Here is a 16,780-nt window from a genome sequence, read left to right on the forward strand (position 1 = left end):
TTTGGTGAAAAGGAGGTCGTCGACCAAATCGCGCGACTCCGGTTCTTTGGTGACGAAGGTAATTTCGTCGTAGGCGTACGGGAAGGAAAAGTCCACGAAGCGACCGCGTTCCGGAGTCGGGGTCACCGTTGAAATGCCCACGTCAACCTCCTATTCAGCGTTTAAAGCGATATGCGTGGTCATAAAGGGAGGTGGGGGACATCTATCTAAGTCATCTTACGTTTCGGGCCACCATTCCTATCAGTCCCGAGCACTGGTTTCCCGGCATGTTTTGGTCGCAGAAACCCCACTGTCCGTTGGACGACGTTGAAAGCCGGTACCTGCGTTATAAACATAAGTTTTCGTTAAGTGTTCAAAGTTAGCGAGTGAGCGACTAGTCAAATGCTCTGAAATTGCGTCCGTCCACCTATTACGCGGAATGACTAGTCCCTCGGATAACGGAGCTTATATCCTCACTGGAATCGCAATTTTCGCGACAGAGCTTCGAGGATTTGAAAATCTCTCCCTTTCAGGCCGACTACCGTCGAATTGCCTTCCGTTGAAAGGACGTGGCGCAGTTTGAAGGCGTTGTGCTTCATTCGGGGATAGTACTGTAACGGCCAGATTTTGTCCATTCTCTGTCAACATATTTATCACATATGTATCCTTGCTGTACCCCTTTTTACTTTTCGACCAAGCCTCTATATAAGGCGGGCTGGCGCTGTTGGTGGCCAAGAGACCCCAAAACCTGTTTGTAAAAAGGGAAATCCCCTTAAAGTAGAGGGGCTAGTTTTTCTCGCTTGAGAAAGGCAGTTCTTGTTTAGTAAAGAAGCAGTGCAGTTCGCTTCTTCTTTAACTCCTCAATGGAGATACTTTAAATTCAATCTTTTGCCAATAAACTTAAGTTTTGTTTTATTTTACAAACGAGGACTCATTTTTGTAGTTAGTACCTATAACCCCCATGTCCGCGACAGTTAACCACGCGCACGGCTACAGTACCTAATTATAGTCTTACCTTGCGAGAAATTGGACAGATTCGATTACTTAATTGACTTACATCGATAGCGGCTACCGACAGAGTCAGATTGTGACATCGACCCTTCATTTGTTAAAACCTAAGTTTGATTCGACAATCGGAGCTACTGCTTTATTATCGGAATAAAGTTTACTCTGTAGGCACGCGTTAAGTAGCATGACGTGCCACTTAAAGCACTCACAGAAACAATAAGCCAAACGATTAAAAATAACCTGAATCGTCGAAAAGCTTTTAGTCGTTTGCCAGAGGATTAACGTTTCTAGCTATAAACTCTAGTTTAAAGGAGGGCGAACTTTGTATTTGTAGGCGGATCTAGAGGAGCGCACCTTGCCTTTTTCAAGTGGGATGCAGCGTAGTAAACAGAAAAATACATTTCTATTAAATTTTCCAATCAATTTTTTATTCTTTTCGAGATGTTTTCCAGCATTTACAACACGCGATTATCGCGCAAGTTTTGTCCCAAAATATTTTTATCGGAAAACGACCCTTCCCCCCCCCCATAGGAATTTTGAGGCAAACAAATACGAAAGCCTCCTTTTATTAAGAAGGCTGCAATTTAAACGCTGTTATAGTCTTTGTAAGTTTCTTCTTCGCATCTGCCATGATATAAATCCACGCTTAAGTTGTTCGGTCTATTTATGGGCGTGCCCGATATTAAAATTAACTTACTCGCAAGTATCGGTGTTGAATAGGGAACCGCTGGAACATTCTTTGTTGTTTTTTGCAGTCGCATCTGCATTCTCGGTAATTCGGTCTCATTTTCGGTCCACACATGCACTCTTAAAATCAAAGGTGTGATTTAGCACCTTTTGTCTTAATTTTGACGGGTCCAAAAACAGCACCATTAATGTGGTTAAATAACGCCTCTGAAAGCTTTAAATGGCCCATTTTCAACACTTTGCGTCTTAAAAATATTTCCCCCGACACATTTATTACACCTTTTAAAGCTTAATCTTACACCTTTTAATTACCATATTTTTAAAATATCTTCTTAAAGTGTCTGTATGTTATTCTAATATTCTTCAAAAGGCGTCAATTTTTTCTTGAAGTGAGAAATAGTGCAGAAAAGGTGTGATTTAGCACCTTTCGTCTTAATTTAAAGTTGTTAAACAACACCTCTGAAAGTGTTAAATGGACCATTTTTAGCACTGCATCTTAAAAATATTTCCCACTGACACATTTATTACACCTCATTGAGATATTTCTTACACCTTTTAAAACAATATTTTTAAAAATTGTTCTTGAAGTGCTTGTACTTTGTATGTTCTTCCAAAATTCTTCAAATGGCGTGAATTTGAACTACCGAAGTGGGAAATAATGCAGAAAAGGCGTGTAATATTGTAAGGAAGGCTGTATTACACAGCGTGATTTTAATACCGTTTGACACCTTTACCACATCGTGCTACTCTCAGTAAAGATGCTATATATACTTTTCACTGTACACACACAATATTTTAGTGTTTTTACCACCTATAAAAGTAGTTTTTATGGGTAAACATTTCACACAGACCGAAACCAAAATTGGGAGTTCTCATTCGAAAACACTCCCGCAATTTAGGCGGTTTCGAAAAGTGGTAAATAGTCTCAAACGAAAGTGTTCATGGCTAAAATTTCTCTGTTAACAACAGAGTTGCAACGTGCCACATTATCTAACGATTTGAAGTCTTATCTAAATATAAGAGAAAGGTGAAATAAGCCATAATCCATAACATATCCGTTGTTATTATTGTAACATGATGTTTAAAAAGAAAAATTTATATTTAAATTATGGTAAATAAACATGTTCCAGTAAATTGTTGAGATATTTATGGATTTTTAATGAAAAATTTGTCTGTAGTTCAAATTTACATCCGCAGAATCACGAAATTTTAGTGCAGAAGAAACTTTGTTATTATATGGGTTTTCTAAACTATTAATTCAACCGATAACCAATACGCAGAGTGTGGGCGTTGTGAACACTTAACGATAAATTAGCCTTGTTTGATTGAATTAAAAATGTTAAACCCGGGACGCAATGCGTCAAAACAATTAATGATTATAGAACTTTAATTATGGGTAATGTCAAATAAGGTGGACTTCGAAACTCTTCATTAGATATTAAGCTGAAAGGATTTAAACACACTTATTTGAACAATGGGTGTCGAAAATAAGAATGGAAATTGTTCAACAGAGGTGCAGTTTAACACCTTTTCAACTCGTCTTTCGTACTAAAAGATAATTGTTACTCTTTTATGTGTGTTGTGCAATTCCTTACAGGATGTGTCTCAGCACCTTGGCGAGCTTAAAATAACACTTTTAAGCGTGTCGCATAACAACTTTAAGAGTGTCGCGTAACGCCTTAAAGAGTGTCGCATAACGCCTTAAAGAGTGTCGCGTAACGCCTTAAAGAGTGTCGCGTAACGCCTTAAAGAGTGTCGCGTAACGCCTTAAAGAGTGTCGCGTAACGCCTTAAAGAGTGTCGCGTAACGCCTTAAAGAGTGTCGCGTGACGCCTTAAAGAGTGTCGCGTGACGCCTTAAAGAGTGTCGCGTGACGCCTTAAAGAGTGTCGCGTGACGCCTTAAAGAGTGTCGCGTGACGCCTTAAAGAGTGTCGCGTGACGCCTTAAAGAGTGTCGCGTGACGCCTTAAAGAGTGTCGCGTGACGCCTTAAAGAGTGTCGCGTGACGCCTTAAAGAGTGTCGCGTGACGCTTTTAAGAGTGTCGCTTGACGCTCTTAAGAGTGTCACGTGACGCTTTTAAGAGTGTCGCGTAATGCTTTTAAAAGTGTCACATAACACATTTAGCAGGTTTTATAAAGCTAATACCACCTGATCACCAATTCCTTTTCCTTAGCTACTTTTTACTCAGGGATAAAAATATTTTCTTAAGAAAATATCATCTTTAAAAAATGCTGTTATATTTACTTTAATACGAACAATTACGTCTTTTTCCTTGCATTTATAATCTTTGGATTGACTTCAAAATTAAAAGATATATAGAAACGGAAGACCTCATATAAAAAACAAGTTATTGATTTTCAATCCCGCAGTATTATTATTTAATTTCCATGTTTAATTTCAAACGGTGTTTTAAAGGTTTTTATTACCGAATTTACACCAAATTATCTGGAAAAACTCAAGGTGATGAAACTCTATTTTGGGTGTTTTTAATTTGCAAAACATTTGTTTTCTTAAATTACACTCTTTTGAAACTTCCATTTCGCTAAATATTAATTATCCACAAAACTATTTCATAATCATAAGTCAATGAAAAAATGCGAAATTGTTCTCTCGCCGCTCCCGCGTTATTGTATGGTACTGTATGAGACAGTTTAACTATAGCAATTAAAAATTTACAGAATTGTGCTAAAAAATACCAGTTTATAAAATTTAAAGTCTGAGATCTACCCTTATAACACCCTTTCCGAAGAAAAAGGAGTAATTCCAGATAGATTTTACACCTTTATTAACTAAGCTTTTTTTCGTAGATAATGGTCACCTTTAAAATACCAATATAACACCGTTTTTGTTATTCATGTGAAAATGTTAGGTGTTATATAGGTGTTTTTAAAAAGTACACCATTTTCACTCCAAAGAAACACTCAATTTTTTTTGTGTGTGCTAGGATTAATCTTGCAGGCGCATTTACAAGTGTTCTTGTTAAAAATCTGAGAGAGACGACAACGGGAACTAATTAGCTAAAATACTCGCGAGAAAAGGTTAGGACTAGACCAATTACTTCGAACTCTTTACAGTTGGCTTCGCTGAGAGCGCAAACGCAATCGCATTTCTTGTGTTTTTCTACTTCGATGACACTGCATTCGTCTTGCATGTTTTGGGTGGGACTTATCCCACCCAAAACATGCAAGACGAAGTTGAAAAACACAAGAAAAGCGATTGCGTTTGCGCTCTCAGCGAAGCCAACTGTAAAGAGTTCGAAGTAATTGGTCTAGTCCTAACCTTTTCTCGCGAGTATTTTAGCTAATTAGTTCCCGGTGTCGTCTCTCTCAGATTTTTAACAAGAACACTTGTAAATGCGCCTGCAAGATTAATCCTAGCATGTGCGGAACGAAAATGAGACCGAATTACCGAGAATGCAGATGCGACTGCAAAAACAACAAAGAATGTTCCAGCGGTTCCCTATTCAACACCGATACTTGCGAGTAAGTTAATTTTAATATCGGGCACGCCCATAAATAGACCGAACAACTTAAGCGTGGATTTATATCATGGCAGATGCGAAGAAGAAACTTACAAAGACTATAACAGCGTTTAAATTGCAGCCTTCTTAATAAAAGGAGGCTTTCGTATTTGTTTGCCTCAAAATTCCTATGGGGGGGGGGAAGGGTCCTTTTCCGATAAAAATATTTTGGGACAAAACTTGCGCGAGAATCGCGTGTTGTAAATGCTGGAAAACGTCTCGAAAAGAATAAAAAATTGATTGGAAAATTTAATAGAAATGTATTTTTCTGTTTACTACGCTGCATCCCACGGGAAAAAGGCAAGGTGCGCTCCTCTAGATCCGCCTACAAATACAAAGTTCGCCCTCCTTTAAACTAGAGTTTATAGCTAGAAACGTTAATCCTCTGGCAAACGACTTAAAGCTTTTTGACGATTCAGGTTATTTTTAATCGTTTGGCTTATTGTTTCTGTGAGTGCTTTAAGTGGCACGTCAGGCTACTTAACGCGTGCCTACAGAGTAAACCTTATTCCGATAATAAAGCAGTAGCTCCGATTGTCGAATCAAACTTAGGTTTTAACAAATGAAGGGTCGATGTCACAATCTGACTCTGTCGGTAGCCGCTATCGATGTAAGTCAATTAAGTAATCGAATCTGTCCAATTTCTCGCATGGTAAGACTATAATTAGGTACTGTAGCCGTGCGCGTGGTTAACTGTCGCGGACATGGGGGTTATAGGTACTAACTACAAAAATGAGTCCTCGTTTGTAAAATAAAACAAAACTTAAGTTTATTGGCAAAAGATTGAATTTAAAGTATCTCCATTGAGGAGTTAAAGAAGAAGCGAACTGCACTGCTTCTTTACTAAACAAGAACTGCCTTTCTCAAGCGAGAAAAACTAGCCCCTCTACTTTAAGGGGATTTCCCTTTTTACAAACAGGTTTTGGGGTCTCTTGGCCACCAACAGCGCCAGCCCGCCTTATATAGAGGCTTGGTCGAAAAGTAAAAAGGGGTACAGCAAGGATACATATGTGATAAATATGTTGACAGAGAATGGACAAATTCTGGCCGTTACAGTACTATCCCCGAATGAAGCACAACGCCTTCAAACTGCGCCACGTCCTTTCAACGGAAGGCAATTCGACGGTAGTCGGCCTGAAAGGGAGAGATTTTCAAATCCTCGAAGCTCTGTCGCGAAAATTGCGATTCCAGTGAGGATATAAGCTCCGTTATCCGAGGGACTAGTCATTCCGCGTAATAGGTGGACGGACGCAATTTTAGAGCATTTGACTAGTCGCTCACTCGCTAACTTTGAACACTTAACGAAAACTTATGTTTATAACGCAGGTACCGGCTTTCAACGTCGTCCAACGGACAGTGGGGTTTCTGCGACCAAAACATGCCGGGAAACCAGTGCTCGGGACTGATAGGAATGGTGGCCCGAAACGTAAGATGACTTAGATAGATGTCCCCCACCTCCCTTTATGACCACGCATATCGCTTTAAACGCTGAATAGGAGGTTGACGTGGGCATTTCAACGGTGACCCCGACTCCGGAACGCGGTCGCTTCGTGGACTTTTCCTTCCCGTACGCCTACGACGAAATTACCTTCGTCACCAAAGAACCGGAGTCGCGCGATTTGGTCGACGACCTCCTTTTCACCAAACCCTTTCAAGTTCAAGTACAGACTGTTAAAGAAGTCTTTGCGCGTTGCGTTTTTCGCACATATTTTACTATATTTCAAAAACTATTAGAGCTAGCGCTCTGGAATAAAGCGCGTTATAAAAGTTTTGCATTCCTCTTTCATATTTTACCCGTACCACAGTTGTCCTTTGCATACTTATACCGGAAACCAGAAATCTCAAACTTATCAATATTGGATTCTCGAGGATATAAATGCGATTTTCGGATTCCTTGGGGTCGATTCATATTTGAAAAGTTTTCACCAAATTCAATTCGGATGAATAGGTCACGAGTAATCAGCCTTTATTCAAAATCTGGCAACTTTGGTTAGATTGGCGATAATTCATAATCGAGTATCGTATCTTTGTCGTAATAATGCTTGTTATATGTTATGGCACCTTATGCGTATATATATGATTGGTCTTGTGGCGCAATACTTCGAAACAAATCAGACGTTGATTAATGGGATGGTGAAGTGGAAAATAAAGTAATTTTTTATTGATTTTTCCATAAGACAGTGAAACATCCAAGAAATAACACCGAACGATTTTTAAACTACGATTAGTTTGAAATTTCATGAATAATTTTAAATAAGGACCTCCGACCAATCGCGTAGCGCCCTGCCTTTTTATGAACAATTTTCTCTTGGCACGCTGCGTGTTGAATAAATTTATCGCGAGACTTGAAAAAATTTGCGCGATGTGACAATTGTGGCGCGAGACATGGAGCGTGCCACGAGAATTTTGTTAACAAAAAGGCACGGCGTTACGCGATTGGTCGGTGTTCCTTTTTTGAAACTATTCTTAAAATCTTAGCCTAATTTGAATATTAAAATAAATGGGAGGTATTTCCTGAATTTTTCATTATGCATACTGGTCTCAGGATTAGTAGAAGAATCAATAATAAATCACTTAAATTTCCTTTTCCCCTCCCTTTAAGAGAAAACCTGCGTCTTTTGAAGGAGAGAATCGATTTGAAAATTTTGTTATTTGGGCCATGATATCATAATATTTAGAACTCACATTAATTACGTTTGGGCCTTCAGCCCGACTCATTGCAGCCCAGTGAAAAACTCATTCATGATGGCATATGCGCTTCACGAGATCCCTTCAAATAGACATATTCGACTATTCCATATAAGAAACAACTTCAGAGGAGATGGCTTCTATGCTAGGAATTTTCGCTACGCGATTGAGCTTCTCTAAACGGAGCCTGAGGTTGGGCTATAGCCTCCCGCGTTTACTGCAAATGTGAGACCAGGGATAGATTTAGTTTTAGAAGTGGGAATAGAGAATTCAAATTCCACGGAAAGGAAGGGTATGAAAGGAGAGGCGTGTCAAAGCAACAAAGGTAAAAAGGAATAACGTATTTTTCGCCGATCCCGTCAACAACGTCAGCAAAACGTAGCTTAAGTGAGCAATCAGAAAATTTTAACTTTTCATCACTCGTTAGAGGGAGGGCTCTATACTGGGCTATGAGTCGGACTCAGTGGCGGATTACCCAACAGGCGCATGAGGCTCGTGCCTAGGGCCTCGAAATCGTTGGGGGCCTCGAAATCGTTGGGTTAATTATACTCAAAAACCAAAATATAATTTTTATTGTCTCTAAATAAGTGAATTATAAAATAACCACTGTTACACTGAAGGCAAATTTTAAAAACATATAAAAAATCCTATTTTGATCCTGGAGACAGCGTTCGGCGGGGTCTGTTCGTTACCGCTTCTTTCCAGCTCCAAGCTGAGCAAGCTCGCGTCATAGCCGACTTCGGCAGTCTGCTAGTATAGTAGTATTTAAAGGCGCGTTTGTTCACTTAGTTCAGTTCTCGTACAGATTGTACGCCCTGGTCCCTGGACTGTATTTTAGCAAAATTTGAATTGGACATAAGATGACAAGAACATTTCAGTCGGGTGCTGAGAAACGAAAACGGATTAGAGAGAGAGAGAAATGTGCAATGCAACAAAAACATTCTTTAGCTACATTTCTAACACCTCGATCTCTAAATCCAAATTCCGAAGACAGCTCTTGTCGAACACAATCAAATTGTGATCGTGTAGACAGCGTCAAAAGAACTGCTGTGAACTTCAAGGAGAGCAAAATGAGCAGGAAGGGCAAGAAACAATTAGTCAAATTTTATTCACGGACTTCATTCTTGTACACGATGTCAAAAAAATCTTTGAGATGACCCCAAAGACTTTTTAGCAAACCACCGTTTATTGTTTACGTTTGTGAATAAAAAACAATGCTGACAGTCATGACGCAAACGTAAAAACTAAACGGTGGTTTGCTATAAAGTAACGCGATGTTGTTGATAACGTCACAGTATCACTTCGAACGAACGTGTGGTAGTACAGTATGGCGTATACCAATGCAGAATTTGCAGACATGCATCTCATGTATGGACTGGCGCAGGGCAATTCAGTGGAAGCACAGCGGCGATACCAGGAACAATTTCCGCAACGACGCATACCAAATCGTCGTACGTTCGAGGCTGTTGACAGGCGCTTGAGGGACATCGGACAAGTACAACCCAACAACGTTCGAGAGCGAGACATTCCAGAAGACATGGAGGAAGTCGAGGAAGACGTCCTTGCCATGTTCGATGAGGACCCCTCGACAAGTACCAGACAAGTTGGACGACAATTACACACTCTTAAAATCAAAGGTGTGATTTAGCACCTTTTGTCTTAATTTTGACGGGTCCAAAAACAGCACCATTAATGTGGTTAAATAACGCCTCTGAAAGCTTTAAATGGCCCATTTTCAACACTTTGCGTCTTAAAAATATTTCCCCCGACACATTTATTACACCTTTTAAAGCTTAATCTTACACCTTTTAATTACCATATTTTTAAAATATCTTCTTAAAGTGTCTGTATGTTATTCTAATATTCTTCAAAAGGCGTCAATTTTTTCTTGAAGTGAGAAATAGTGCAGAAAAGGTGTGATTTAGCACCTTTCGTCTTAATTTAAAGTTGTTAAACAACACCTCTGAAAGTGTTAAATGGACCATTTTTAGCACTGCATCTTAAAAATATTTCCCACTGACACATTTATTACACCTCATTGAGATATTTCTTACACCTTTTAAAACAATATTTTTAAAAATTGTTCTTGAAGTGCTTGTACTTTGTATGTTCTTCCAAAATTCTTCAAATGGCGTGAATTTGAACTACCGAAGTGGGAAATAATGCAGAAAAGGCGTGTAATATTGTAAGGAAGGCTGTATTACACAGCGTGATTTTAATACCGTTTGACACCTTTACCACATCGTGCTACTCTCAGTAAAGATGCTATATATACTTTTCACTGTACACACACAATATTTTAGTGTTTTTACCACCTATAAAAGTAGTTTTTATGGGTAAACATTTCACACAGACCGAAACCAAAATTGGGAGTTCTCATTCGAAAACACTCCCGCAATTTAGGCGGTTTCGAAAAGTGGTAAATAGTCTCAAACGAAAGTGTTCATGGCTAAAATTTCTCTGTTAACAACAGAGTTGCAACGTGCCACATTATCTAACGATTTGAAGTCTTATCTAAATATAAGAGAAAGGTGAAATAAGCCATAATCCATAACATATCCGTTGTTATTATTGTAACATGATGTTTAAAAAGAAAAATTTATATTTAAATTATGGTAAATAAACATGTTCCAGTAAATTGTTGAGATATTTATGGATTTTTAATGAAAAATTTGTCTGTAGTTCAAATTTACATCCGCAGAATCACGAAATTTTAGTGCAGAAGAAACTTTGTTATTATATGGGTTTTCTAAACTATTAATTCAACCGATAACCAATACGCAGAGTGTGGGCGTTGTGAACACTTAACGATAAATTAGCCTTGTTTGATTGAATTAAAAATGTTAAACCCGGGACGCAATGCGTCAAAACAATTAATGATTATAGAACTTTAATTATGGGTAATGTCAAATAAGGTGGACTTCGAAACTCTTCATTAGATATTAAGCTGAAAGGATTTAAACACACTTATTTGAACAATGGGTGTCGAAAATAAGAATGGAAATTGTTCAACAGTTTAACACCTTTTCAACTCGTCTTTCGTACTAAAAGATAATTGTTACTCTTTTATGTGTGTTGTGCAATTCCTTACAGGATGTGTCTCAGCACCTTGGCGAGCTTAAAATAACACTTTTAAGCGTGTCGCATAACAACTTTAAGAGTGTCGCGTAACGCCTTAAAGAGTGTCGCGTAACGCCTTAAAGAGTGTCGCGTAACGCCTTAAAGAGTGTCGCGTAACGCCTTAAAGAGTGTCGCGTAACGCCTTAAAGAGTGTCGCGTAACGCCTTAAAGAGTGTCGCGTAACGCCTTAAAGAGTGTCGCGTGACGCCTTAAAGAGTGTCGCGTGACGCCTTAAAGAGTGTCGCGTGACGCCTTAAAGAGTGTCGCGTGACGCCTTAAAGAGTGTCGCGTGACGCCTTAAAGAGTGTCGCGTGACGCCTTAAAGAGTGTCGCGTGACGCCTTAAAGAGTGTCGCGTGACGCCTTAAAGAGTGTCGCGTGACGCCTTAAAGAGTGTCGCGTGACGCTTTTAAGAGTGTCGCTTGACGCTCTTAAGAGTGTCACGTGACGCTTTTAAGAGTGTCGCGTAATGCTTTTAAAAGTGTCACATAACACATTTAGCAGGTTTTATAAAGCTAATACCACCTGATCACCAATTCCTTTTCCTTAGCTACTTTTTACTCAGGGATAAAAATATTTTCTTAAGAAAATATCATCTTTAAACAAGTTGGGAAAACCAAAATATTACCTCTCCGTGTCAAGAAGATTATATAAACTTAAAGTATCCAATGAAAACGTTATTATGTTTCTGAGTTGGGGTTTCCCATTTTTGTTGTTGTTTTGAAAAATATATCGCAATGCACGGGCCTTGATAGATATAGGAGGCAATGAATGAAATATATCACAATGCACGGGCCTTGATAGATATAAGAGGCAATGAAGGAAATATATCGCATGCACGGGCCTTGGTAGATATAGGAGGCAATGATAATCTCTCTCTTTGCACCAGAGGTTTATCTTTAATATTTAAATAAATATAATTATTTTTAATTATTTTAATCTTCAATAATTAACATTAATAATAGTTAAATCGTTTAAAATAAAGTTATACCTATTATCTTCTCAAACTTTGCTAATATTGACGTTTAAAGTTAAGGGTACCCCTCTTGCCCGCTTTTTTCAAATTTGGGGTATATATACGATTCGTTTCCATTATAATAGTAAGGAAAAAGCGCAATTGCGAAAACCTTTGGTGGCGATCCCACCTTAGGGAGGCTAGACGTTTCTCGTAACCCTAGCTGATCGCCGCGTATATCCTAAAACCAAACGATGATAATGGAGTAGAAGCCAATGATACAGATTGGTGTCTATGTGGAATAGACGGAAGACCAGTGGATGGTGGTGTTAGAAGGCAGTGTAAGTGCAGACGGGTGTCAATGTGGGATTGACAAAGAACAGAAGATGGTGGTGATTAGAAGCCAGTATGTACAGACTGGTGTCCACGTGGAATGGACGAAGACCAGAAGATGGTGGTAATTAGCAGCCAGTAAGAACAGACTAGTGTCCGTGTGGTATGGACAAAGACCAGAAGATTGGTGGTGTGAGAACTCAAGTAGAGGAGCCATTTCGGTGACTGTGAAAGCAGTTCGGAAATGGCGAACACGTTTGCTCCGATACGCAAACTGCGAACGCGGTCACGTGGGTGTAACAACGGACAGACAGACAGACACACAGACAGACACACACACAGACAGACACACACACAGACACGGCCGTTACAGAACCTCTCCTGGACTACGTCACACGGAGAGGTAAAAATGCTGTTATATTTACTTTAATACGAACAATTACGTCTTTTTCCTTGCATTTATAATCTTTGGATTGACTTCAAAATTAAAAGATATATAGAAACGGAAGACCTCATATAAAAAACAAGTTATTGATTTTCAATCCCGCAGTATTATTATTTAATTTCCATGTTTAATTTCAAACGGTGTTTTAAAGGTTTTTATTACCGAATTTACACCAAATTATCTGGAAAAACTCAAGGTGATGAAACTCTATTGTGGGTGTTTTTAATTTGCAAAACATTTGTTTTCTTAAATTACACTCTTTTGAAACTTCCATTTCGCTAAATATTAATTATCCACAAAACTATTTCATAATCATAAGTCAATGAAAAAATGCGAAATTGTTCTCTCGCCGCTCCCGCGTTATTGTATGGTACTGTATGAGACAGTTTAACTATAGCAATTAAAAATTTACAGAATTGTGCTAAAAAATACCAGTTTATAAAATTTAAAGTCTGAGATCTACCCTTATAACACCCTTTCCGAAGAAAAAGGAGTAATTCCAGATAGATTTTACACCTTTATTAACTAAGCTTTTTTTCGTAGATAATGGTCACCTTTAAAATACCAATATAACACCGTTTTTGTTATTCATGTGAAAATGTTAGGTGTTATATAGGTGTTTTTAAAAAGTACACCATTTTCACTCCAAAGAAACACTCAATTTTTTTTGTGTGCATGTTAATCACGTTTTGGTCTGGCGAATTCTCCGCGGACATCAGTTTCACCCGTATTATATTCAAAACGTGCAAGCTCTTAACCCGGCAGATTATCCAAGACGCATCGACTTTTGCGAGTGGTTTTTGGCCAGAGTAGAGGACAATCAATTTCCACGGGTCCTTTTAGTAACCGACGAGGCACATTTTTCCCGGGATGGAATTCTGAACTATCACAACCACCACGAATGGCGCCAATTAAACCCACACGCAACTAGTGTTAGAAGTCACCAACAGCAAATTTCTTTAAACGTATGGTGCGGCATTGTCGGTAATCATTTACTAGGTCCGCATTTTCTTCCACCCAGACTAAATGGTGAAGCATATCTCACGTTCTTAAGAGACACTTTACCTGAACTACTCGAGGACATACCGTTAGCATTACTTCGTGACATGTGGTTTATGCACGACGGGGCACCCCCACATTTCAGCCGTGCAGTTAGAGAACATCTTAATGCTACGTTTAATTTGAGGTGGATTGGGCGTGGAGGACCAGTTGCGTGGCCAGCCAGATCTCCGGATTTAAATCCGTGCGATTTCTATCTTTGGGGTCATCTCAAAGACATCGTGTACAAGAATGAAGTCCGTGATGAGGAAGACTTGCGAAGACGAATTATTGAAGGTTGTCAAACAATCAGGAACATGCCAGGAATCTTCCAACATGTCCAAGAATCTTTCGAAAGACGGGTTCATGTTTGTCTTAACGCCGGTGGTGGACATTTTGAACAATACCTGTAACGTCCATGTTAACTTGTTAAGAATAAAAGTAATACCAACCGAAAGGTACCATGATACTTTGAATTTACTTTACTAGAGTAGGCATACTTCTACTCATTTAATACACTTCTGCCAGGTGAAAGTTCAATAACGATGTTAGAGGGAAACTATTGAAATTGTCTCATTATTTCTAAACAAGTTGATAAGGCTGAATTTGTTTTAGTCTACATTTTCGAATATTTTCTTGTTTTAAGGGCCAATGTTTGGGGGGCCATATCTTCGTTGCAAATTCTTGTACACCCCATGTTCTTTGACACTTTCCACTCAGTTTGACCCAAAGAACACGCCCCTTGATTTATGGCAGACTTATCAGAAACACCCTGTATGTGTATTTTTCTTCATCCACTCGACGATGGAATATTCTGATAGATAGTTTTCCGGATACGAATACCAAAAATAAGAATGTGAAGAGAGTAAGCGACACTAGATGGTCAGCTAGAGCAGACGCCGTTTCAGCCTTAAGATTAAATTATAAAAAATAAAGGAATCATTAATTAAAATTAGCACAAGCGAAACAGAGAAACCAATTGGTAAATTAGAGGCCAAAAAGTTAGCCAAAATATTTGATGAATATGAAATAGCCTTAAAAACTGTGTTGTGGGACAAACTGTTGCAGCGAATAAATACTGCAAGCAAATCTTTACAAGACGTGCAGTCGAATTTACTCCATGGGGCAAATCTACACAAATCTCTATCTGATTTTATAAAGGATGTAAGAGACAAATTTAAAGATATTGAGAATGAAGCAAATTTACTAACAGAAAATAGAAACTACAAAGATAGTGATGGCAGAATAAGGAAAAGAAAATTACAGTTTGGAGAAACATCCACTAATGACACGCGTTTAGTTGGTAGGCAATCTTTTAGAGTTAAAATTCATAATGTAATTTGTGATGTACTTATATCTGAGATTATCAGGAGAACCACAGTTTACAGTGATGTTTTGAATGATTTTCAAGTCTTTTTCAATGAGAAAATGAATAGAGATGAAGTTAATGAATGTGTCGATAGGCTATCGTTGAAATACAGCAATGATATCGACATTAAATATTTTAAAGATGAAGTCCTACATTTCATCAAATATGCTAAGGAAGCAAACGTATCCGATCCTGTCGAAATGTATAAATTATTAATTGACGGACTTCAGTCTACATTTCCTAACGTAGAAACTATTTTGAGAATATTTTTGACAATGCCTATCTGCAATGCAAGCGGTGAACGGTCATTCTCCGTACTTAAACGGGTTAAGAATTATTTACGAAATTCATTAAGTCAGTTACGTTTGAACAATTTGTCAATCATGTTCATAGAAAATGATGCTGTTCAACTTTTAGATTATGAATCTCTTATTGATAAGTTCGCAAGAATGAAGGCAAGAAAAGTTCCACTTTAAACGAGCACCACTCATTTAAAGTGGGGCAATGTACATAAAACATTACTAAAATTATAATGCAGAAATTGTACTTGAGTTTTTTTTCTTTTCAGTAGGAATTGTATTTTTTTCTAATACCTGAAAATATTTTTTGCATTTCCTTATTCTAATTTTCTGTTCATTTCAAAAATAAAAAAAAAAACGTTGTGATACATCGTTTCTTTTAATATACTATCCCATTCTTAGCAAAAGTAAATAGATATCAAAAAATTAATAGCTTTAAGTCAATCATACCTTCCCGCCTGCATGCTATGTAAAATGAGTATCGAGTATCACGTGGCTTGCTTGTAACCAATAGGATGTTCGCATGACGTCATAGAAGCGACAAGAGATATTGGAAAGCAGTACAAATTACTGAGCATCATGGGAGTAAATTTAGGGCAATATCATTGGTAGCCGCGCTTACGTGATGGAAAATTGCGCCGTAGTAGTGCGGGTAATTGCTGAATTATGGTAAATTATATTAAAATACTAAAGTCTAAAACTGTAATTAGTTTCATAATGCCGCGTAATAAACGATTTTAGTTTCGCCTTCGGTATCGACCCAGTGCAATTTTTATCTGAAACCTACGAATAATACCGCATACTCTTCCATCATGTTGCAAACAAAAGTTTTCAAACGTCCTTGGCTCTCCCAACATTGTAGTATTGTTTTACGTTCATCTTTTTGTTTCACGAATTCGTCATAATCATATTCCTTATCCATTTTTCATTTTACTATTTTATCACATTCATAGGCAATCACATGTAGTCTTCACAGATTTTGTACTAGGCCTAGGCTATACTGTTACAGTCTCACAGCAGACAGCTGATTGAAATTACCTTTAGAACGCATGCGCGTCGATTAAACCTTCAACAACCCGCACTACTTTGTCTGAGCGGCGCGACACTTGATACGTTAGGTACATGTCAAGTGGTTCGCTAGGTGCTATGCCATTTGTGCGCTGCCGCGGAATAGGAGCGGGAATCTCAACTTTCATAACGCGCCCATGCCGGGGAGATATTAACTTCTTGTTTATAATCTATTTACTTCTGTTCTTAGCCAATTGGGGGCCTCAAGATCAGGTTGCGCCTGGGGCCACACAAAATCATGATCCGCCACTGGTCGGACTGAATTAAACACT

The sequence above is a fragment of the Phalangium opilio genome, unplaced genomic scaffold, assembly GCF_054372755.1.
Source record: "Phalangium opilio isolate 3A_F unplaced genomic scaffold, DU_Popi_V2 ptg000056l_1, whole genome shotgun sequence".
In the NCBI taxonomy this organism is placed as follows: Eukaryota; Metazoa; Arthropoda; class Arachnida; order Opiliones; family Phalangiidae; genus Phalangium; species Phalangium opilio.